This window comes from Anguilla rostrata, chromosome 11 (genome assembly GCF_018555375.3).
Source record: "Anguilla rostrata isolate EN2019 chromosome 11, ASM1855537v3, whole genome shotgun sequence".
Classification (NCBI taxonomy): domain Eukaryota; kingdom Metazoa; phylum Chordata; class Actinopteri; order Anguilliformes; family Anguillidae; genus Anguilla; species Anguilla rostrata.
Genome location: NC_057943.1, coordinates 19,960,062 through 19,986,155, shown reverse-complemented (window position 1 = coordinate 19,986,155; position 26,094 = coordinate 19,960,062). Strand labels below are relative to the sequence as shown.

Here is a 26,094-nt window from a genome sequence, read left to right as displayed (position 1 = left end):
TACTCCAGTTTTAACTGCACATTGCACTTTTACTAGGTGGTTAACAGAATTTCCCTGCCTGGGAACTGACCTCTTGGACCCCCATTCACCAGTCCTTAGTCCCTGCCGTTCCTCCCACAGCTGGTTTTAAAGGTGGTTTGCGGGGACCACAGTGCCACCACAGCCCCAGTGGTGGATGAAGCCCCCGTGCTGTTCTGGCCATGCCTGTTTTCATTCCTCCTCTCTTTGGTGTGAGGTTCTTCGTGGGAGGTCGGTCTGTGTTACAGTAAGTGTGGGACTTTGTCAGAAAAAAGCCCCGGGTCATGACTGCTCCTGACTGCTCCCTCTTTCCCCTGGCCCTCTCCTCCGCTGGTAATCGGACAGAGCCGCTCTGCTTCACACATGCTGCTCAAAACCGACAGGGGAATATTATCCTTGCAGCTGTCAATACTTTGAAAAACACGCACACTTACACACACATGCGCACACACACATTCATATGCACACACATACTCTAATGAGGGAAAGGGAGAAGGTCTGGCCAGTTGGTCTACTCCACCTACCTTTGCCCTACTTGTTGGGACTGGTAACCCACAAACCGAAAGGCAGAGAACTTAGCTTTATTTTACAGACCGTTTAAACTTGTTCAATTATTTGACAAGTATGGTGGCCATTTAAAAAAGGGTCCCATATTGGCAACTGACTATAATTAATATAACCCAATATAATTAAAAAGTGTGAAGGGAGCAAAAGTGAGGCCACCGCATCAGATAAGGGTACATAAGTAATAAGTTGATGATGAGCAGTCACAAATAAGAGGTTGTGGACCATTATTAGTTTAAAGTTGCAGGGTCATAGGTCTGCCATATTTATGGCCCTGCCAGCCTCAGTAGAGTCTTTTCATCGGGCTCTGTTGTGGTGCTTTTATATCCTTATAAATGCCTTATATAACTTCTACTGAAAATACTCCCCTACTCTCCTCCAACGTTAGCCTCAAGACTGCTTTCACTTACATCATATCCTACTCTATATCCTCCTGCACATTTATAATTGCTCTACTATTTTTGCACTACACCCCATTATTACCATGATCTACCATTTATGACCAGCTGGGTCATTCTTGTTGTCTTCCATATGTAGTTCTGTTTTTATGTTTTATTAGCCCTGTGATGGGCCACCAACACAGGGCCTCCAGGTCTCTCGTGTAAGGCTTGTAAAAGTTCCCTCCTCTTTCTCCATCCCTCCATCCTCCAGTGAAGCACGCTCAGCTGGCTCTCTGCTGGTCCCGGCTGCACTACACACAGACCACATGAAAAGCAGCCGGGGCTGCTGTGTGTGGAGGAACGCTCGCGTCTACGGGGCAGGGGGAGGCCGGGGGGAGGGAGGAGGAGAAGAGGGGGACTTCTGCCCTTGAGCACCTGGCTGGCTGGGCTGACAGAAGTGGTGCGGAGCAAGCACTCACTGGGCAGGGGACGAGGACCACGAGAGGGGGGCGCTCACAAAAACAGCTGCCTGTCTGCGGGAAGCCAGGATGGCCCTCTGGGCAAGGTGAGAGGGTCAGGGGAGTCAGGGGCCAAGGTTAGGCGGAGCTGAGGATTAGCTTGAAGTGGCTCTTTTACCTCTGCTGTCATACTTCCACCTGTTTACCCCTCTTTAAGTGAGAGACAGCCTTCCAGCATCTTCATTTGTTGGCGGACCAAATGAAAAAGTAAAAGGAGAGTTATTTCATAGTAACTGCACCTTTAGAAATATTTTTGCTTTACATGCTCCCCCTGAGAGGTTCTGAACAGCTCAGGGATCTGACGATTAACATTGGCAGGAATGAACATTCTTTATTAAAACGTAATCATAACAATGGAAAGAGCTGCCTACTCAAGTACCATGGGTTTACGGGGGTTTATAGGTATGCGCGAATATGGAAACATTTAAGGATAAGAGTAAACACTGTGTTATTACATGTATTATTCACAAATGATTTCATTTGTTCATAAGTGATTCATGAGGTATTGTTGATCACAGGATTGCTCATAGAATAGCCAAGAGCTGTTGACAAAAATAGCCAGTTTGGACCCCTAAAAAGTTTAAAGGATGTTTGGAAGGGTGATTTTGAACGGAATTGCAGCTGAGTCATAAATGACAACCAACAAACTTCCAAGATGGAATATCAGCGTAATAAGAAGATACTAATCATGTAAAGCAGGGATTCTGTTTGTTGCAGATTTAATCTGAGAGTCAGTTACATCCCAAAGGCAAAAACATAATGTCATTGAGTAATTATAAGGGGTGACAATGCTGAGAAACTTGGCAAACAAGCAGCTATCCAAATGTGGTTAAATTTCATATAGTCCGTGACTAAATATAGTGAGTTGATTTGCTTTCTATAGAGATAATAAATATGTAGTCTTGTAATCAATTCAACAGAGCACTCAGCTGACACAATTTTCTTTACTCACGCTCCTAACAATCCAGTTATATCTACAATCTTCCACACAGCTGATTGCGCACAGCTTCACTGTGAAAGATTAATGGCAAAAAGAAATGCTATATTTGGAATGCCACATCAGCATGCACCTTCATGAACATCACATGGCTTTGCTAGCGTCGATGTACGGTACACTTTGTTATTCATCTGAGAGGTTGTCTCAGTTCTTCACTATAAATCACTGACAGTACCTTCGCGACTACTTGGTGCAACTTTTAGACAGGAGTGAATTTCAAGGCTTCAAGTCCATTCTCAACAGTTAAATGGAGACATTTCATGAATGCAGTCCATGGTCTATGTTCTGCCAATTCATGATCTAATTACTTAACCAGAGCAACTGACTGGATGGGAAATTGAATCACCTGTTGCTCCATGTTTCATTTAGCCACTGATTAAAATGCATTCTAGAATATCTCCTGGCCTCCCGACTTCCAGGACCAGGAGTGGACACAATGCATGATTCTGGGCAGGTCATTTTCTCCATGTTTGATATTGATTAAATGCTCACAGAATAAAAAGTGTAGTAAAACACTATTTCTGGTGGCTGATCGATTGCCATTATCAATACCCAAAGTGCCTTTTTAATATATAATATCCTGATTTACAGTGACACTCAGGTTTCTTCATCCTGGAATAAAACACTGATGTGATGTTCAGTGAACATGAAAGTAATTTTGGTATGTTGGATGGGAGGTAGAAAAAGATTAATTATGTGGTGGAATCAGGGCCATGCACAGACTTGTGGGCATCTGTGGCAGGACGGGCTATATAGAATCCCTTCAGCCAAAAGGGCCCTTCTGCTGTCTCAGGGCATACAGTATACTGGTGTCTATCTGCATGTGGCAGGGTGGAATAGCACTAAAACTATAAAGCAGTGATGAGAAGATGACACTGAGGGGGAAAGTGCAGCTGAACTCCTTATTCCAAAGATTCTGGCCTGTATTCAATCAATGTTTGTCCTTAACTCTGACTGACAAGCAACCAGATGAGTTACACGCTTTCTACACCTTTTAGTGATTGCCAAACTGTGTTTGTGAAGGAGAAAAGAATACTTGCATCTATTTGTTATTCAAAGTTAAGGGTAAATGTTGCCTGAAACCCAGTCATTCTTCCTTTCCAGGAAAAAGAAAAACCACGGTTAACAAAAACACTGTGCGGACCGCCCGTCAGCAGCCCCCTGACGGGACCCCAATGCGTGGTGGGCAGCCGCTCGGAACGGGCACTTCCAGCAGCCTTTAGCGTGAGCGGGGCCTGTGGGGGGACAGCGCCCTCCTTACACACAGACTCTTACAGTAAATCTGGCCCTCGACCGTAAGACGCCAGGAGGGGTTTGGGGGGGAGATGCACAGTCACAGACAGCTAAAAATAGGCAGCACATTTTCAGAGGCTCGGTAATGCGGACCATGCGTGCGTCTGATGTGGCCGCCAAGGCAATATCCCCCAGGATGGTGTGTCACCAGCGTCCGTAGGGGCGAGAGAGAGCGCGGGAGAGCGCTGGGATCGCGGCGCACTGCGCCTCCCCCTCACTCCCCCTCCCTCTCGCACCCGCCAAACAAGTACAAAGGTATCGCATGCTACGGATAAATACGCCTACTCCCTAAATCATCACTTTTATTCCCTCTGACCTGAGTAAGATATTTTATATTGTGATATTGTGATTGGGGGAGCTAAGGCTCCAACGGAGTGACTAGCACTTCCTGTCTCGTGTGAGAAACAAACCCATGTGTGAGACAGGGGGGAGTGCGGACAGAAAGAGAGAGAGAGAGAGACCGGCAGACTCTGCGGGTTTTAGGGACTTTCCACTCCAGACCCCGTCCAGCTGGAGTCAGCTGATGTGCAGGGCTGTGCATTACCGTATGAGTTCAGTCTGGGGTGCGGAGGAGGCTACGAGAAAAACCACAAAAAGACACCTGTGGCCTTCAGCCATTCCACATACATGACCAAGAGCCCCGAGAGTACTGACGGGCAGCAGCGCAGAGTAGTGGTCAGCACATCAGACGCTGGAACACAAGGGTCCCAAGTTTGATTGATCAGAGCAGGGCAAGCCACTGGCCTACTGAAGGTACCACCCTAAAGTCCCTGGTACACAAAACAAACAGACTATTAGGCAGGAGCAAATCACACAGAACGAGGTCATGTTGCCAAGCAAATAAATAACGTAATGATGACTGTTCTTCAGCTCATGCTTAATGTGTGTTTGTTTTATGGTGTTGTCGTTGTTTTGTTTTTTTTTACTTCTCCCTGAGAAAATAACAGATTGATGTGTCCCTAAATAGCTGGTAAAGACCAAACATGGAGCCACAAACCATGGCCTTCCCACTCTGGGGAGGCTGTTCCGCGCAGGGACGAGAGATTTCACCACAGGGGCCGCGACCACTCTTCCCCCACCTGACCTGTCCATGATACAGGCGGCATTTGTTTGGAGTAACAACCAGCGCAAGGGCTGCTGACGCATCAGACTTATCTGTTGTCCATTCAAACACTTCACTTCCTGCCCTGATAGGTACCAGCTGGCAACAGCGGCAGAAAACACAAACTGTCTCTCGAGCCACGAGCGATCGACTCTATGTCCCGAAGTCAAGCAGAGCTCTTTTCAGCCCGTCATGCTATTAATGCCCCCTTTTAAAATGCTCTTTTTACTGCCCTTTAACGGCCTATCGACTCCACCCTCAGTCCATTTGTCCAGCGTGTTCTCGGTCACATTCAGGACAACCTCCATGAACTCTGTCAGCCGGGACCGGCTGAATGGTGTGGGCCCTGGAGAAGAGGGCCAGAAATGATTTGAATATCACTGAAAGGCCCAGGCAACGCATCTGCTTCAGAAAACATCATTCAGGCGGCTGCTAAATTGGCCAGCAATAAGCAAAACTCATTCTGAAAAGCATTCTAAATACACACACATACAGATATATATTCTTATAGCCTCAATGAGGGAAAAAGTTCATAACTTTTTACCCCCAGGGGGAAAAAGATACAGTGACTGTCAGGCAAAAAAAAGGGAAAAAGAAGCCAGCCGGATTGTGATTAGAATACTGTGGGAAAAGATTGAGGGCACCCCCTTTAATATAGGAAGTCTTCCCCCTTCTTGGGCTGGGAGATGTCAGGTTTGGTTCATTTTCTAATAAATCCATGGCCCGGAGTTATTTGTGTGCGCTGACTGGACAGGCAGAATGCGGTTTAAGGTTATCACTGGCGGAAATTGTCGCGGCTGCGGTGGCAGAGAGACGGCGTGTCTTTAATCTGCCTTCATGAGTATGCCACGGAGAGAACAGCTCTGCCGAAACGGCCAGTGAACAGAGGGGCCACCATGGACACGCGCTCCCTCTCCTCCCTCTCAGACACACCATGCGCGTGGTCCGCCATGGAGAGTGACGAGCGTGGTTGCAGTCACGCCACGTGCAAACCGAGGCAAGTCAAATCACACGCGCACTGAGCAAGACCGTAACTCAGTAAGGCAGCTGACTCTCATCCCGTTTACCAATCCCTCCAGGTGGTCAGGGGTTCGATTCCCCATCACGGTAGTTTCAGTACTCTGGGGCCCCTCTCTTCCTGCTTTTCTTTGGTCTCAATAAAGCAATAAAAAGTACACAGGGGGAGGACTATGCATTTCTCCCTTCATTTAAAAAATGTAGCGTTATATATAAAATGCGACTGACCCACCCATCAACAGTTAACTACTCCTTGGATCAACATGCTGTTACAGCAGACTGGAAATTCTACTGTGAATTATTCACACAGCTGCATTACGTGAGCATGGAGGACCTCAGCACACCCCATTCGGCTGGGATTAAGCAGACATGCTATTTATTTACACTTTCCACTGTATTTATTGCAAAAGGAAAACCTGCCAAGAAATCGTGCAAATTAGACTTTGGACAGATTTCAAAAAACAAGCACAAGTATGTGCGTTAACAACCCAAGGAATGGCAGGCTATGTTAGCATTCAGTTAAAGGATTTCTTATTCAGATTTACAGTGTGGTTCTTTGTCCTGGAAAACAGTAATTACAATGTTATTAATGAGCATTTCCCCATTTTGTGATCTTTTATTTTTCCACATAATTTATAATACATGGACACAGAGTGGGAATAATGGGAGATTGATTACACCAGGAAGAGTAGACCAATGAGCAATACTCTTTGTTCCACTGATGTGAAGCTCAACCACAGTGGCAAAACCAGTGCCTTTAAATCGGCTTGAACACCAGCTGACAAACCCTTTTAAACTGAAACATTAAACAGCTGGCCAGTCTATCAGAAGTTTTGGTCCCACAAGGCCAGAACCACAACAAAACAAACACAGACCCTGTGATCTTAAATAATAAAACACTACATGGGGGTATGGGGGTGGGAGGCAAAATCTAGTGAATTTACACACCAGTAAGGGCCAGCATGTGTTGCCTAACCATGAAATAGATCTAAGATTGCATCGCTGAAAATGGTACTCCATCATGCAAAAATAAGAAATGCTTATGAAAAGAGGGGTGGTTGGAGACAGAGAAAGAGGGAGATAAAAAAAATTGAGAGGTTTACAGAGTGAAAGAGGGAGGGAGGGAAAAGGATACGTTCCAAATGTGTCATTTTTTTTGAGAGAGAAAAAGAGAGCAGGCAGTATTAAGTTGAGAAATAAAAATAAACGCAGCAACAGATCAGATATCTCACGCTTATGTTCCAACCTAACCCCATATGTCAACATGTGGTCCATGCATACTTCACATTTCTAACAACTTGTTTTGAACTTTATCTTGAGAAGTTGTTGCCTGGGAAACCAAGGCTTTAGCTGCAGAACAGGGGTTTCCTGTCTAATTATCTGAGAAAAGGTTTATGTCTAACAAGGAACAGTATATTGAACCTGAAGGCAAGAAGTTATGGAAACAAAAATATTAATAAAAAATCACACTCCTCTTAAGGGTCAGATGACTGGGTATTTTAAACACACTATTTATTTTGCATGAATGGAAAACAACTGAACTGAAACTGTAGACTGTACCACTGAAGTTTTATTGTCAGTAACCATTTTCACCCAAATAATTTAACTGGTTTTGATTAGTTCATGGGGACTATATGTTTTGTCCACATAGTGTAAAATCTTGTGTATATTCTCAGATTATCCCAGAGGGTCCATTCCAAAGAGAGGGTGATTAAATTCACAGCAGTATTTATATGGTGTGACCAAGAATTCTATAGTTTACAAGGTCATATAAAAACTGTCCCAAAACTAATCTTAAACTGTATTTATTCAGATAAGCAAGTATATATTTATAATACTTGTATAATATTGTACTTCATACTTCATACATAATTCCCCAAATGCATAGAAACTATAGTTAATATTTTTTATTTCACTAACTTTTTGAGTTCCCTGCCTAAACATTGGGCAAAAGGAATCATCTTAACAAAGAGAAAACATATTTTTCCAAAAAAAAAAAAAAAGACAGGTAAATAATTACTAATTGATGTCATCTCTGGTTTTACTCTGTAAAATCCTAAAGGACAAATAATAACCAAGGCTGAACACATGCAATAAATTTTCAGTCTGCTACGCCAAAAGACCCAGTTCTCTGGCATGAGAGCCTAGAGGGCTTTTAACCTCCGACATCAGGAGATGATGTCATCACATCTTAGGGACTCATTACACCACTTAAAGAGGCGTGACTGTGTTTGGGTGGAAGCAGGGTCGGAGTGCATTGAGTTACCAGGGTCATAGATTACCAGACCCACAGGCCTAGGTTAACTAAACAACACAGACTAGAGCTGGAAATACTGTGTAGTGAGAGTACCAGCATAGCAGTGGATTTAAGGTACATAAAACAGACAGTTTGTGTCAGTGAGTGCGCGTGCGCGCACATGCACGTGTGTATGTCTGTATACATGTTTTTATTTATACACATACGGTATACTGTATGTATGTGCATGTGTACTGATGTGTATACGTGTCATGTATACTGTGGGTATGCATACAGTCCATATTCATGTGTGTAATTGTGGGTGCTGTGTGAGGTGGTGCATGTGCCAACATGGAGCCTGGCAGGGCAGGAGAGACTGACTAACCCTGGAAAAATGTGGGAAGTGGGATGGAGCAGTGCCAGGGCCCAGGGCTGACTCAAGGCTGGCTCTTCATTTCCCCTGCATCATCCTCACTGATGTGGTCCACAGGGCCCACCTTGGCCCATCTGGGGGCTGGGACCAGCACCAGGACACAGGAGAGGCTGCCGGCGCACCCACATTCACCTGTCAGTGCGAACCACAGGTCCATAAAGACTAGGGCAGCAGAGAGCAGCAGACAGGGCACAAGAGCATGGGAGGGTTCGAAAGCCAGACAGAAAGACAGACTATGAGACAGTATCAGTGAGCAGGAGAAAATACCAGTAGGTAGGACAGAAGAGAGTATCAGACAGCCATGAGAGTATAAAACTATCTGAGAGTGTGAGAGAGTATGGGGGAATACCAGGACGTATTAGTGAATGAGATATTTACAGGAAATAAGAGTATGACAGAGAAGCAGAAAAGAGTAGGAGAGAGCAGGTGAAGGACCAGTGAGTCGGTGAGAGAGGGAGCGTAGGATAAGAGCGAGCAACTGTGAGCTGACCTGGGTGTGTAGGAGTGGCGGGAGAAAGCTGCTCTGAGCACAGAAGAAGAAATAGGAGAAGAGATCAGGAATGAACAGGACAGGATAAAAGCTGAAGAAAGAAGAAAGCAGGGGTGAACAGAAGTGTGCAGAGAAGGAAAGACAGAGAATGGAAAGAACTGGCAAGAGCAAGAGCAGGTGAGCCAGATCCCACAGCGCTAATTTAGAAGTGGTGTACACTGGCCATCAGGAACCCATTACAAAATGCAACCATTTCAAGAAAATGCTGACTTAAATATAATTTTCATTAACAAAAAAATAACCAGAATCTGGTTGAAACTACATCACTTTATCCCTCACAGAACCTGCAAACCAGACAGTTCCATTAGAGGTAATGCATGGGTCATTTTTACATTCAGATTTGTGAATAGGATTGGCACTAGAGAAGGAAACAGTAGCCCAGTTCCTCCTTCGTTGACTCTATCCTCTATGAGCTCATATTAATGATGAAACCACAGGCCAGTCTTAGCTCCTGCTTCTCCAGAGACACTGGGGGGTCCAAATCCTTTATTAAACACGGAATGTAAAAAAAAAAAAATACATCACTGTGGATTCATAATTAACATTAAACATTTTTATTACAATCTTTTGCTAGGACTCAGCCCAAGAGCAAAGACATGCTCTTGTGGCTTCTGTACGGCAGGGTGCTGCATTGAGGGCACATGCTATGGAAAGTGGGTTTCTCTTCCTGTGTACTGCCTAAATGACTCCTCCAACATAATGCACACTCAGACTCTCCCATGGTCACACTTGTTTGCCTTTTGACCATGAGGCACTACCTTTCTACTGGTTAAAAAAATAAAATAGCAATGCATCCACAAGGCCTCAATGTGTTTCTAATTAAGTCAAAATGAAAAGGCAGGTCTTATTATTTACTGGCAAAACTCTAACTTCTGCATCACCTCCCACCCGCTTCCCAAAAGCCACACCCAAAACACACAGGCACACACGCAACCACACATACACACACACACACACACACAATCTCTCTCTCTCTCCCTCTCACACACACACACACCCTTTGGCAGGCTCCGCCATAACCTTGCACAGATCTCTTACCTCGGATGCTCTTCCTACGACTCTTACACTGAAAAACACATGCTTTTATAATTGTGAAAGGCAGACATCAAAGTGCCTCTCTAAATACTGGTGACGGGCTGCTGAGACACCCAAGACCCACCTGCACACACACAGACTCTCACACACATCATCAGCCCACACGCCTGCCAGTACATAACGTACATTCCCTATGATAAACAGACACGCACGTGCACACAGACTCATGCAAGCACTCACATCCACAAACACAGACAGACAAGCCCATTACGGTGCGTGCGCACACGGCGAAAGAACGCACACGCACGCTGCGGCTGCTGAAACTTTCCTTCTGTCATCAGAATCCAACCACAGCTTCAGATTTACACTCCACCTGTGTAGTCCCCTAGCAACAACCACAGTCCTCAAATATAAAACATTGTATGGAGTGGAGTCTGTCCAAGCCCAGTCTCCCAACACCCCCCATTCACCTCTCTGATGGGGTTTGGAAGCGCTACAGTATGTGCTCTCATGCACTCATTGCCTCAATTAGCCAAACCACACTAACATGCAAAGGCTTACGCCCAGAATAGCTAAGTTCAGGGGGTCTCCACACAGCAGTTGTACTTATATTCCTTTTGTAAAGGGGGATCAAGGGATTTTTTCACATAATCATCATTCTTGTATTCAAAGAAGTCTTTAAATAAATGTGTGATACATATTTGTAAATTAACCAGCCTAACCATCTTTCGAGGTCTTTCAGATACAGAAGTCAATTTATAGCCTGTCCTTCTGCGGCGTCACTGAGGTGTGATAAATGTATTAGCTATGGTGAAATAGTATCTTGGTTTAATGGTACAAAGCCTGATTAGGGGCAAAGTGTAGTGGAGCCCAGAGAGGGAGTACTACAGAAGGTAGATTACACCACACCACAGTGCTCAACAGTGCCTCCTCTGGCCGATAGGGTGCCTGCTATCTATCTGTGTTCGTTACGCAGTTCTGGTAAATGGTAAATGGAGCTTTTATCCAAAGCGCTTTACAATTGATGCCTCTCATTCACCCATTCACACACACAGACCAACGGTGAAAGGCTGCCATGCAAGGTACCAATCAGCTTGTTGGGAGCAATTAGGGGTTAGGTGTCTTGCTCAGGGACACTTTGACACGCCCAAGGCGGGGGGTCGAACCGGCAACCCTCCAACTGCCAGACAACTGCTCTTACCTCCTGAGCTATATCGCCCCACAGTTCTGTAGCTCTGGCAGCTCAGCTGGTGGAATGAAGAGTGAACAGAGGCAGGAGCTCACTGCACGTGTTTGGATGACACGTGTGCGAGTGTGTGTCCTCCCAAACTGACAAGAGGATGTTACAATAATCGAGCCGGGCCACATAGGGATTTGAAAATTCAAAATTGAGGGGAAAAGGGAATAAATGTTCAAAAAAGAATAAAATGCCAGTCAAACTATTTGGAAGAGGGGTACACTTCAACACCTTTTGTTTATTTCACAGAGAATTAGGCTTATAATCCACACTTTGAGTGCAGTCATTCAAGGCACAAATTCAATGATGTACTCGTAAAATACATCTTAGTTTGACATCATATACCAGTCACACAGCAAACATTATCCTTTCAAGGCTCATACACTGTACAGTTGCTTGATACATTATTTGGGTAAATTTTTCATTTTTATTTTTTGTATTTACATTAAACTGCAGTCCCTTAGAAATGTCGGTAAGACATGGGCAGCCAGCACTCATGTTCACTTGCGCTGACTGGCTTCTCCTGATCTCCACAGCAGTAGCCCAAAGTTCATTTATCTGATCACAGCATGAGCAGCGACTGGAGAGCGGAGCGCTTCTCTTTCACTGTACAAACATCTTCCATTTTCTGTTAAACTCTCCTTTCCCCTTCCCACACCATACACACATATATATGTATGCTCACACATACGCACGCGCACACACACACACGAACATACACACACACAAACCTGCTCTTTCCTTTTCTGTCTGTACATTTTGAAATAGGCCTACTTTTTCTTCATCCTCTGGCTTCCTCAATGTGATATATCCCAAAGCAATATGGGCTTTTTGAGGCAGTTTCTTCTAGGGAAGGAAAAAAAGCTGCGCAAAGACCTTCAAACATGAAAAACAGCGAGGGGGAAGGAAACGTCATGACAGGACACATAAAACAGTTTGTGTGTAAATGAAGCAGCCCCGACTTTTCCCCTCATAACAAAAAATATAGCCTGGTTACAGGAAGAAAGGGGTGCTGCCAGCCAGGCGCCAGGCAAAGAGAGAGAGAGGTGGGGGGGGCTTGATGTAAAGCAGTGGTGTCTTCATTCTGGCCTTCTCCTGCACAACCTGTCAATCACGCTGGCTATTCTTTACATACCCTCACTACTTCACAGACAATGCCCCACTCCAGTCTCTCTTTTCCTTCCTTTAGCCCCATAGTTATTGTTCATTCTCTTGCTGCTTTCATCCTCTCAACTCTGTTTCCTGTAGGACACTGATTATGGTAAATAGTCCTCTTAAAACTTGACATTCATGTGTTATAGCTGTATCATTAATAAAGAGATGGAGGTCTGTGTCTGTCTGTTGTGAGACAAAAAGGTAACAATTTACAGTATGAATTTCTGTTGCGTATTATTATGGGATAATAATAATAGTGTATGAGCAGAGATAGGTACATAATTAACAATGAATAGATCCCAATGGAGTTAAGCAGCCAAAAATGTTTTTATAACGATGCCCCACACTAATACATACATACTGTACATACTGTACAATGCCCTTCAAAATCATTAGCACCAATCAAAGTTCAGCACTGGAACTTTGAGTGGAGCTGAGTGTTTTGGTCAGATGAGACTAGTCTCCATTTTGAGCATTTAGCAGATGCTGTTACTGAGATCAACGAACACAGCTTATATTCTTTACATACAATCCATTTATACATTTCTTGAGGGTACAGCAGCAACATCCCACCTGAAATTCAAACCTACAACCTCAAAACTGCAAGCCCAGTTTCTGCACTGTCAAGTATCACTACTGCCCCAAACTTTTTGGCCATGCACACCAGTGTTGGGTTTGGCATCAGAAGAAGAATATTTGCATTTAAAATGACGCCATACCTATAGGGAAATATCGTGGTGGCTATTTGATGAGGTTGTTTTTCATCTACTGGTCTCTGAAACTCTTATTACTTATGAAAAAAAAAAACATTTTCCTCTAAGCAGCTGTATTAGTATAAAATAACACAAATATCCCATTTCTTGACCGTGCAATATTGCTCATTACCTGCGTTACTGATTTCATACACGCTTTTTACTCATTTTTATCAAGGGAGCCAATAATTTTTGAGGTCACTGAATACATGTACACGTGCATCCTTGCATGGAAATACACACATGAATATGCACGCGTGTACACATGCACACACGCACACACACAGACAGACACACAACACGCATGTGCACACACATGTACACACACACACACACACACACAGGCTTCTTTTTCTCTTATCCTCCTACACATCCTGGTCCTTTCATGTGCAAAGCAGATGTAGCCAATTGACATGCTAATGAGACGCAGGCTGGTTGTGAGCAGGCCTGTAAACCAGAGGCCCCCAGCCCTCCTCCCTCTCGCCCCATGAAGCAGCCCCCCCCCCCTCCCCCCACACACTCTTTAAGTGGAAACGATTGGAATTGAGTTCAGCCTGCTCCCCAGAGACTAGTCTAACCTGGCTGCTGGCTGCTGGCTGCTGCCTGCACACACACAGACACCTTTCTGCCAGCACACCTCCAACAAGAGCAAGGGAGAGGAAAAGAGGAAGCAAGGTGTGTGTGTGTGTGTGTGTGTGTGTGTGCAGTTGAACAGGATTTAAACTGATCACAAGTTAGTAATTCTAAGTATATTTATGGGTTTGCATCTGAGTTTCAAAAGTGAGTATTTCTCCGACTGTATGTGTGTGCGTTTGTGCCTGTGTGCATGCGTGTGTCTCATGCCATGAGAATATGTGTGCATATCCCTAAAGACTATCTTTTGGCTATCTTCTGTTAATTAGCAGGTCCGAAGGAGTACAGGGAAATGTATTTTACAGCAGGGATGTAAACACTGAAAACTGTACCTACACTATGGCACTGACACCCCAGTCTCTAACAGAGTCCAGTCTAAGGTGAGATACCCCAACACAGAGTCCATTCCAAGGTTGAGATTCCCCAACACAGAGTCCATTCCAAGGTTGAGATTCCCCAACACAGAGTCCAGTCTAAGGTTGAGATTCCCCAACACAGTATCCAGTCTAAGGTTGAGATTCCCCAACACAGAGTCCAGTCTAAGGTTGAGATACCCCAACACAGAGTCCAGTCTAAGGTTGAGATTCCCCAACACAGAGTCCATCTCTAAGGTTGAGATTCCCCAACATAGAGTCCAGTCTGAGGCCCTGATAGCCCAACACAGAGTTCATTCTAAGGTACAGATACCCCAACACAGAGTCCTGTCTAAGGTGCAGACACCCCAACACAGAGTCCAGTCTAAGGTTGAGATTCCCCAACACAGAGTCCATTTTAAGGTGCAGACACCCCAACACAGAGTCCAGTCCAAGGCCTTGATAGTCAAACACAGGGGGCAGTCTCACAGCTGAGGCCCAGGCCAGATGAGGAGCTGGTGGGGAGAGGCTGCTGAAAGACACTGCAGGTTCTACACCTCATTTGTCCTTCACTCCTCACTCTTCTGTGCCTATCACTTTTTTGAGTGCTGCTTCAATGGAAAATGATTTTTTCAATTTTATCTTTCAGTTTTAATTACCTGTCCATATCTCCGACGGGAATCGTGATTATATTCTTAACTCCTCCTCCTTTATGAAGAAGAAGATGATGGTGAAGACAAAAGGGAAGCAGGGGGAATAATACCATCGCCCCTCCGCTAATCTCCCCTCTACCTCTGGGTATCTCCTCATCCCAACGTTCTGGTAATTACATTCAATTTAATAATGGAGCAGGGAGAGCTGTGAGGTTCAGTGCTCCACGCGGGGATAATTAAAAGTGCTCTCCTCTTATCTCTCCTGTATCTCCCTGTGTCCCCGCTCTCCCTCCGCCTCTCTCGCCACTTGTCGCGCGTCCCCCGTGTCCCACCTGGTGGCGTGTTCCTGCCCCAGGTGAGCAGCGTGGCCTCTCCAGAGAAGAGAAGAGAAGAGAGGAAAGAGAGAGAGAGAGAGAGAGAGAGAGAGAGAGGAGAGGCGGGAGGAGGGAGCAGGCCTCTTCAGACTTACATCGTTACAACAGAGTTAAGGGGAGCCAAAGGTCTGGGAAACTGCAAACAGGCCAGACCACTCAGTTTAGTCTTTTTACAGCCTGAGGCCAGATGACCTGAACTTGACTGCTCAGAGCTGGCCCTGGATAGCTCAGACTGAACGGAACCAGAATACTCTACCCAGAATCCACTGGGGTTGGGGAAAAGTTAAGCAGCCAAACTTATTTGGACTGGAGTGATTGGTTTTCCAACGCCCCCCTATTCTGCGCTCAGTGTCAGGACCGATATGGCCGGGATGGGTTGTTTCCAAGGTTCTGTTGTGTGCACTGGTGTGTGTGTGCATGCGTGCATATGCGCGCATGTCCACGCGTGTGTGTGAGTGTGTGTGTGTGTGTGGGAGAGACCTGGTGTGAGGGCACTGGCTCAAGATAGTGAGTCTGTGTGTGGTGCCTGCAGGAGCCAGAGCTATAACTCCATCACATCCCCAGCTATCGACTCCCACAGGAGAATCAATAGAGGAATGATGGGCCTCCTCTGTCCTCCCCATCCATCCTCCGAGCCATTGAGCGCATGTTAATGTTATGAATTATTGAGAGAACAGTCACTATTGATTGGGTGGGGGATTATTGGTAAGGTGAATTGCAGGGGGGTGGGTAAGGTCTAGCAGGGAGACTATATGGAAGGACAGGTCAAAATTTTCATGCAAGGTTTAAGTATCTACTAAGACACCTGACCTTTAAATGGCCCCAGGTCAGAGGTTACACGAAGGGCAAGCCTGGTGATAAGATGTATACGTTTTTGGGCCTGTCTAAGTAGCAGTCTGTGGCAGAGTTATTTGAATTTCAGATGCTTGAGGCCCGTTCATTTTCTTTGCGTTTTCATTTATTTGTTCAATGCGAGACACAAAGATTATTTGTGCAGAGGGCAGGGCTGTGGGACTCTGGGAAAGGGAGTTTTTTGTAATCTCTGCATTTCTGTGATCCAGGAACGACTAAGGAGCCAGAGGTGAACACACGATTACACCACGTACACCTGATACAGTACAAACACAGGCTGTTTTGTTTGAAGGGCACCGGGGAATTGGAACAGACCAAACCCGTCTGTATGGTTTGGATGGCCTCACTTTCTCACGGCAAAAATCCCCCCCCCCCCCAAAAAAAGAGGCTTTCCCAGGCAACAGCAGAATTTCTCAGGTCTGGAAACACGGCCAGAGAGAGACAGCAACTCCACCAAGACTGAAAATGTAAAATTCTCAGCAAGTCCTAGATTATCATTGTTATTCTTATTTGTCCTTGATACAGAATATCCAGCAGCACCTGTACATGTTTAACAAATTCTAACACAATTTCTGTCATACAATGAAAATACAGGCTGGGAACCGATCTACTGTACATACCTAAATGGCCTATACTGTATGTAAAAGAAAACTTTTTAAAAAATCTCCTTTCAATCAAAATAATATAAATGCAGTCTTAAAAGAGCCTAAGGAGGAATAAAGAGGACAGAGCTACAATTATCACACGCTCTCAAGAGGAACTGTTGTCATCTTAAAAAGGACTAGTGTTTCGCACTTCCAGCCCTGCCGACATTATCTCTTATTGATCCCTTTCTCTAAGTGTTATCATAAATCCCACCTCTTGCCACCCCTCGGTATTGTCTCACATGCCTCATCCAGGCATTCCTCCACAGAGCTTTACCACAGAATTGATATTTATCCACTGCCAAAATGCAAGCTAATTAATTCATTAAGATAAAGAATAAATTAATTAATTAATAAATGTCACCACTGAAGAGGAAGGGACAAGGGCATTTGTTTTCCCTTCCTCTTCTGTCAAATCCTTACACCAGCTATGAAGCTATGCTGGGAGATGGGAAACAAACACAGTACAAGTTTGAACCAGCCAGAGACAGACTAGCCAGTTACTTTTTATATACATCTACACAATTACTAGAACATGTACGCTAGCCTTAATTATTATCTCAAACTAAATGCTGACTGGGAAGACTTGAAATTAAACAGATAAACAAATAAAAAGGCCAATCACATCTGGCAAAGCACGGCAGTACAATGAGAGCTTTAAGTGTAGGCACGATTGCCAGCCCGGGTCATTAGTTTGTACTGAGCTGTATTATGATAAAAGTTGCGTAAGTGAAGAGCAGTGCCATTTAACCCCACCTGTTCCTGGAAAGGGCTTAAGACCGCGCCACTACTCCTGAATATTTCAAGAGGCTTCTCCTACACAAAGCCTTTATCAAGGAACAGGAGTCTGAAGATGCCTTACGATGGCTCTCTACAGTGCAGTAAAGACGTTATATGACTACTGTATATTCCTACAGGGGACTATGGAAGAGTCAAATTAAGAGAAAATAACAAACAGCTAACAGAGCTTGAGAAAGTGACAGAAAGACTGACAGACAGTGTAAGAAGAGGAGAAATGGGAAGAGTGATGTGTTCTCCTGTTCAAATTAGCAGGTACAACAAGATTACCACAGACCCCCGTGTTGGTGGCACGTTTTAATGGCCATTAAATGTAACTAAGCATTGAATAATACAAAATTAGTCCCTTAATATGTTCATAAATTCTGCAAAAAGAAAAGGGTTCAACAGAGGGCTCTTAAATAGAAGTTGCGCGTAAAACAGCATATATCACGCGACAGCCACTAAGCGTGCCCTTTTGGTGTTGCAGAATGGGAGTAGTTGACTTCTGTACCGGTGATGGTCCGCCTATATCACTCAGGCCTCACCCTGCCAGTCTCCCACTTATTCTCACACGCTCGTAAATGTCAGGGATAAATCTCACCTCAAGTGCTCCTCGCCGCACCTCCACCGCCACTTGCTCATCCATATTCTCGTGGAGTGGGCGGGGCTGGCCCCCTGGGCTCTGTGCGGCCCGTCCCCTCTCTGTGCATCGCGCAGCCCCCGTCTTTAAAGTCAAATAAACCAATCGCAGTCGAGGGATGGGAGCAGGACTCCTTTCAGCTTTAAGTGTCCCAATAAAACCACTGGTAATGGCATTTCTTTCATACATAATTGTAAATAGGACAGAAACTTGCAGTCTGGCGACACGCGCAGATTCCTTTTCTTCATACGAGCCGCACCCAGAACTTGTTTTTCTCTCTGACGGCCACTCTGGGCCGTGAATAGTTTTTTACCGCCGGCCGTCCGCGAAATATGAGCGTCGGCTCTTTTTTAAATCCCCGGGTTCTGCCACCCTGCGCTGCTCTCCTGCAGGACATAAACTACCCGTCACCCTTTCCAGGGTCCCGCTTCGCGCCTACAAGCCCCACGAGGACCCGCAGGGGGGCTTGAAATATAGACCTGCGTAATGGCCCACTAAATTAACTCCTTGTAACCTAGTTAAAAATCGCCATAATTAGCATATAATAGGTCTGAGGAGGATGGGTGCAGAAAGGGCCAGTTCTGCCCCCGGGGCAGCACCGTAGTTCAGCTGTCTGGCTTCTAATAGCACTGCAAAGTTCACCCTTATAAACATGTCAGCCAGCGTGTAATTAAGCGAGTGGTCATTAGATAATGGATATGGTACCTGTGGGCTGCCCATCACTCCTTGCTTTGACGGATGCAGTTCCAATAATTGCAGGCCAGCTTCCTCATCCAAGTGCCTTTTACTTATTTAAACTGTTTGCTTTAAGCGGCAGTGAAGCCAATTAAGAGCTGCATAATTCAAGGAGGGATCACAGAGAGGCAAAGAGGCTGCCTCTGCCCGTAACCCCCACAAACACACACACCCCCATAACACCCCACCCCCACACACACACACACACACCCATAACACCCCACCCCCACATACGCACACACCCCAATAACACCTCACCCCCACATACACACACACACCCATAACACCCAACCCCCACATACACACACACCCCAATAACACCTCACCCCACATACACACACACACCCATAACACCCAACCCCCACAACACACACACCCCATAACACCCCACCCCCACAACACACACACCCCAATAACACCCCACCCCCACAAACACACACACACACACACCCATAACACCCACCCCACAAACACACACACACCCATAACACCCACCCCCACAAACACACACACCCCCATGACACCCCACCCCCACAAACACACACACACCCAATAACACCCCACCCCCACAAACACACAACCCCTAACACCCACCCCGCATAGACCCACACCCTCACAACACTGCACCCCCCATACACACAACCCTCATATCGTCCCATCCCCAATCCACACACACCCCAATAAGGCCCTACCCCCATACACACACACACACCCGTAACACCCCACTCCCACATAAACACATGCCCCCATGAGATCCCCCCCATTACATGAAGACACATTCCTATTACTCCCCTACCCCCTCATAACGGCCACTCCTCTCACTCTTGTTGCTTTTAATATTTTGGTGGAAATTTGGGTACAAAATCATGGCCTAATTTCCTTGCCATTGCACTGATAAACGGACAAGATCTGGAGGACTTGCACAAATGTGCACATTTACAAACAAGCCATTAGAAACAATGGCGTCCCTGCCAGTCACTCGCGCACGTGCTCGGGAAAGGCCCGGCGCTCAGTGCTGGTCCTTCTGTGACATGTAAAAGCCTTCTTAATTACAGATTACACACAACTACAGGTGCTCACCTGAAAACCAACCCCGGAAGGGCCTTCAGAGCACCAGGCACTGCGTGTAACATTACACACTCCAACCCGAATGTCAGAGGGATGATAAAGGCCATTTTCAGGAGCAGAGTGATTTTAATCCCACAAGTCTTTGCACAGACTGTAGTTTTTTTCCCCTTCTCAAATTAATAAAAACTATATGGAGAGTGAAGCCTCACACTGCCTTCAGTCATTTTAACAGCCCCTAATAAATGCGATTGCAAATGGAACATGTCACTTGTGCTACAAAGCGGCGATCGGTCAATATTTCAGCTGCCAGGTGCCGGGGGTCACATATAAGTCAGCGTGTGATGGATATGTATCCAATAATTGATGTAGGGCAGCCGTTATTGTCAGTTTCACTCCGGCCTCTATTGCTTATTAAAAGCTGTTTGCCTTAAGTACTATGCAGCCAATTACTGATGCCGCTTAGCTAATGCAGAAGGGGGACAAGAGGACCCTCAGGCAGTCGTGGGACAGCTCAATTCACACAACACGACACAGCCTCCTTCTGGACTCCACTCACAAGATTCCAGTACGAGTCCCTCATTATGTGAAACTTGGCTGCTCCCATTCACTGCCATTCGCGTGTTTCATCTGATTTACCATTACCATTACAAAATTAAACGGCCAGAGACGTTAACCAATCCCAGTCTTCGCACATGCGTCTAACCACCCGAGCCTGAGCAAAGATAAAAATAAATGCTGTTCATTTACTTTGAACTAATTTTTCCAGGTCAGTCCATGAACATCCTTCTCTCCAGGGAGTTTCTCACAACTCGCCTGAAAGTTTGCAGAAACCCAAGGTGGCCTTTCAGCCTGAGAAATGTGTAAAGAGTTCAAGGCTGCTTATTTATAATTGCAAGATTTTCCATTTCTGTAAAAGGCAGCTCTTACGAGGAGCTGCGAGAACTCTGAGTCAGGCCCTGGTCAAAAGGAGGCTATCTTGAATCCCAAGGCCATACCCCGAAGGCTTTATCAGAATAGGCCATCTTTCCTGACCCACTGAGGGCAGGAAGCCTACCCACAAAGCACAGACACACAACACGACCCCAGTACAGAAGCCAAGGCAGAACAGCCAAAGCACAGTGAAGAACACCATTACATAACACACAGCATACAGAAAGCAGAGGACAACATCCAGAACTGAACAGAGAAGAAGGAACACAGCACAAAGAACAGAACATAGCCGACACAGCAAACAGCACTGTACCCTCAAAGAAACCTCCAGGGAGTAACTAACCATTCTATAAAACAACACCTAGCAAAGACTAAACAGAACCTCCAAAGAGGAATTAAATGTTCTGGAGACCCACCTCAAACGGTGCATTCACCTTGCAATCTTTAGCACCGTGGCACAGGGACATGGAATAATAGAAACAGTCATTCTTATTACTGCAGGGTCTAACCCTAAGACAAAGGGAGGGGGGGCAGAAACTTTGGATCTGACCCCACGGTGTTGTAATTGTAAAACTCAGAAAGAGCTGCTATTGCACATTTCTGACATGTACTGGGGCTTTTCATTTCTGATCAAAGGCCCCGGTTGTACAGTGCCTGATAACCGAATCAATTTGGGCGCCTTTTGTTTTTCGCTGAATGATGCACGTTTAGCTGTAACCTTCGGGGGAAAGAATGAAAGAAAGGGAGAAGGGGGGAAGAAAAGAGGAGGAGGGAAGAATCGTGCCTTCAAATTCTAGGAAATGTCAAAATTCAATAAACTTACCAGAATTTTCTAGAGTTTGATGGGACTTCATTGCAATGGAAAACCATTAACTCGCGGGGGTGGGTGGGGGGAAGTGGGAAATGATTATAATATGAAATGTTTCAGAAGAGAATGGAGAGAAAGCCAGGAGATGGCAGAGAGATTAAAAGATTACCTGTCTTCTCCTCTCGTCCTTCAGTCTCTCAGCGGCTGTCTAGCAGACAGCGCATTCAGCCTGGGCTCAGACAGTCGATAGGAGACTCAGACCTGAAAATAGAATAATCATTAGAATTATCATAATGATATCGATGACGATCGCGATTATGATAACCACTGTATCATAACAGCATCATCATCGATCATACTCATGTCACTATTCTTCTAATTGCTACCAATTACTGTTAATAAACAAATGAATTAAAATACTGTTCAGGCTGACCATGCTGATATACTGTACACAGATGCCTATAGCAGAAAACTAGAATCATTGTTATGATCTTGCTATATTTATAATGCGTTTGAAATATCGTGAAAGATGAAATGTGTCAATCTTTTGATGGCAGTCGTACCCTTTGTCAGGTTCTACAAAACTGGGATCCCATAACAGGTATTGGTGTTCAGTGACAAGCAGGGAAGAAACAATAGGATCTATATAACAAGGCGATGAGATTCATTTTTTCCCTCCATTTTAATGGGCTTTTAAGGTAAGTGCTTGAAGTTGACATGGTGCAACTGGTGTGCTGGCTTTTGACGATAATGCACCTGGATTTCTGCGGAACATCCAGGGCTTGAAGGTGGCCATATGTGGTAACAACTCAGGGGAGTGAGAAAAAAAAGAGAGAAAAAGACAGCGATCGGTCCCCCCGTTCGATCCGCTCCTGGCAGGAGAGCGCTGCCGCTCGGCTGTCTCTCCCTAACCCCCCTGAACCCTCCGCCTACGCCAGGGCGCGCGGCGAGACACCGGCCGCCGCGCGCAGGAAGGGAAACCTGGAGAGAACGGGGGATCGCAAAAAAAAAAGGGAAAGAGGAAAAAAATAATAATTTTGGGGAAAAAAAGAGAAGCAGAAGCTGTGGAGCTGGGGGTCTATGTATTATTAACGAGTGTGTAGCGCTGGCCAGGCCTGACGGATGGGGATTAAAAGACGCTAATGTAAAAAGGCCGGCCGGTGACCTTCCAGAGAGATTGACTTTACTAGAATGGAAATGATATCCAGTAAATCAGAGGCTGCTGGGGTGCTCATCCACTCGAATCATTTCCTCTGATCCTGTCAGCCCAGACAGGCTCTTATAAATCAGACAGGTTCCAGGGTGCTAGCTCCGTGTCGTATCCATTTAACCATTTAACAGCACCCCCCACCCCACGCCCGGGCCCCCACCCCCGCACCTCCCCCCCAACTCCTGCACCCCTCCCCGCCAACCGTTTCCCATCAGCCCCCCGCGACTTGCGGCCTGGGTGAGGACACGGCCTGCCAACGCGGGTTTACAGCATATTTAACACTGTCCCATAAACACTTTACACTGGACGTGTTTTTGTGCTCTGTAAAGGACTCCCTCTTGTCGTTTTTAACTTAGGACCACAGCTAGCTTAGGGTGTACTGTCATGCTACAATCGCACTTTTCCCTCAAAAAAATATGTTTCATTTTCAGTGGCGGAGAACAAATTCAGGGATAGCGTCAGGTCGATTTTGGACGAGCCGCAGCTCTGGCAGTTCCCTGGATGTATTTGTAGGTTAAATCATGAGCTGAGGAGCAAACATCTGAAACACATTGGCCTGTTTAATGGAGCTCTGCTCGGCTCAGATGCGATTCCGCTTCCCAGCCCTAGCAAAGGGAGAGAGAGGACAGCGCTCCTCATTAATCTGGAGGGGGCGAGGGTAGGGGTGGGAAGGGGGGGAGGTTGGTTGGCTGTAATTTGCACGATGACAGCTTGACAGCAAACAGAGACTAGGCCCTCGTACTCCTCCTTCTCTCTGTGTCCCCAGCATCAGCGGCGATGACCGGGACGTGGCCGGGAAGTGCAGAGGGAGAGTGATGGACACCAGAGGTCTGTGCTGGTCCTTTCACGATAGTGTCAGGATCTGACCTTCTGTCCCATCCAGCAGGGAGACATATTAGAAACTCTGGCTGTGAGGTTGGGAGATATTGCCATTATCTCTCTCTCTCTCCCTCTCGCTCTCTCTTTTTCTTTTTCTCCCTCCTCTCTCTCTCATTTTACTGCCATGACAAAACACTACAATTGTGTTGCCAAAGCATACAGTATTAAACAAAACAAGGACATACATCCGCATACTTTCCTCTGATTGTAGATTTAGTTAATTAATTAAGTACATTTTTAAAAATGTGATCAACAGTAATGATGATAATAATTATAATGATGCTGATGATAACAAATATAATCATAGGACAATATATGAGAAATGAACTAGAATAAAAATGTAAAATATGGTTTATACATATTTTTAGTGCTGTCCTAAAGACGATGGCAGGCAAATCTGCATTTTGCTGCCAATTCACAGCCTTTCCTCTTCCCTCTGAGAGGATAGCGAGTTCTGATGTTGAGCAGGTTTGTAAATTGCAGGCACCTCTGATTTATACTAGGAAAATATTTATTTCTAATTTCAGTGTATTTTATTCCTTGGGAAGCCGTGTTTGTCGAAGTCGGCCTTTTTCAATGGCCAAGCTGTGCTCTCTCTCTCTCTCTCTCTCTCTCTCTCTCTCTCCCTCCCTCCCCGGGCCCAGGTGCAGGAAAGGCTGTGGGTCTGCAGCTGGGCAGCAGTGAGGAACAGGGGCTACAGCGGATGCCAGGGGATAGGCTGGGGAGGCTTTTGTTTGGAGTTTTTGGCAGCCGGGCTCAACCTGTTTTCATTAGCAGAACGGAACATCTGCAATGCATTTCACGTCTGACCAAATGAGCCCTGGCAGTGCAGCAGGCTGATGACAAAACACACTGCATGTGTTAATGCAGGGAGAGATCTGACCCTCGTCAATCACGCGCAGGCACACACGTACCGACACGCCTGCACATGCGTATGTGCGCATACAACACTGTTCCTACACATGGAAATACACATCCATGTATCCAAACCCACCCACAAACACAGACACATATACACACTCCAGTATACATATGTGCAGGCACACACACACGCACACACACATACACGTGCACACATGCACACGCACACACATACACACCTACACACACATACATGCATACGCACACGTACACACACACAAGCCTTTACACACAAACACAGAGATGCTTAGTAAACACATTATGAAACTCAGACACACAATCACCCATAAGCAAAGGAGTTCAGCCTGCCTGTGCTGTGCACTCCTGGCACATGTCTCTGCACTACAGGAGGAACTGGCTGTTCCAAGCACCTCTCCACTGCAAGGCATGCCCCTCCGATCTAATACACACTGTACAGCACAAATTCACTTCAATTACCTTCACTGCGTTATCACAGTTTATAATTCAGCTCAGACACTGAGATAACCAAATATAATGATTAAGCAATTTAGCACAAACTGCTTATAACACATTGTCTCATTTTTCTTGCGCTCTAGTTCTAAAACAAAATTAAACCCTCGTGCATGTGACCTAATGTATTATTCTTTTTTTAAATATATTTTTATGGGCCTTTTCAGCTTTATTTTGATAGAACAGTGTAGAGAGACAGGAAGAACTAGGAGGAGAGAGGGAGAGACGTGTGACTCGCATTGAGGATGTGGATAACGCTCTACGGGCTGCACCACTAGAGGCCCCTGACCTAATGTATTATTCTTATGTTTTTGAAGTTTCACTAGAGAACTTCAAATACATAAAATATTTTTTAAATATATTTTTTATAATTTTTAAAATACAGTTTAAATGCAGTGATACGGTAATATCACACATTAGTCCAAATTATATTTACACATACCTATTGTAAATGTACATTTCATATCTTATTTTCATATTTTGGTGGGTTTTCTTGTGTTCACGATATTACACACATCATAAAACATACATACATTTTCAATATATGCTACAAATGAACATTTAACTATGCTATAGCAATGACATCATGTGTGAAACATGATACGGTTTTCAGACAGAATAATATGACGCATCCTGAAATATAAAAAACAGGAATACATAGAAAATTTAACTCCTAAATATTAAGTCTTTTATTGTAAATGTGTAATTGCGTATAGTGGTCAGCACTGATCTTGACATGTCAACAGGGAGCAGGACTGAAGCGCTCAGATCCTGCCGGTCTCTGATTGGCTGATGTGCGAAGGTGATTCACTGTTGCAGTGTGACCTCCAGCCCATGATGGGGGCCATCTGAGGGG

At 45.4% G+C, this 26,094-nt stretch overlaps 1 long non-coding RNA gene across 1 annotated transcript in view; it reads right to left on the bottom strand.

Annotated features, from left to right (window-relative positions):
* LOC135234226 (uncharacterized) overlaps positions 1-21,889 on the bottom strand; it is a 65,935-nt gene extending 44,046 nt beyond the window's left edge. Inside the window, exon 1 of the long non-coding RNA XR_010324040.1 lies at positions 21,773-21,889. This is a non-coding gene — a long non-coding RNA (uncharacterized LOC135234226). The remainder of the gene's footprint in view (positions 1-21,772) is intronic.
* Positions 21,890-26,094: the final 4,205 nt, after the last annotated feature.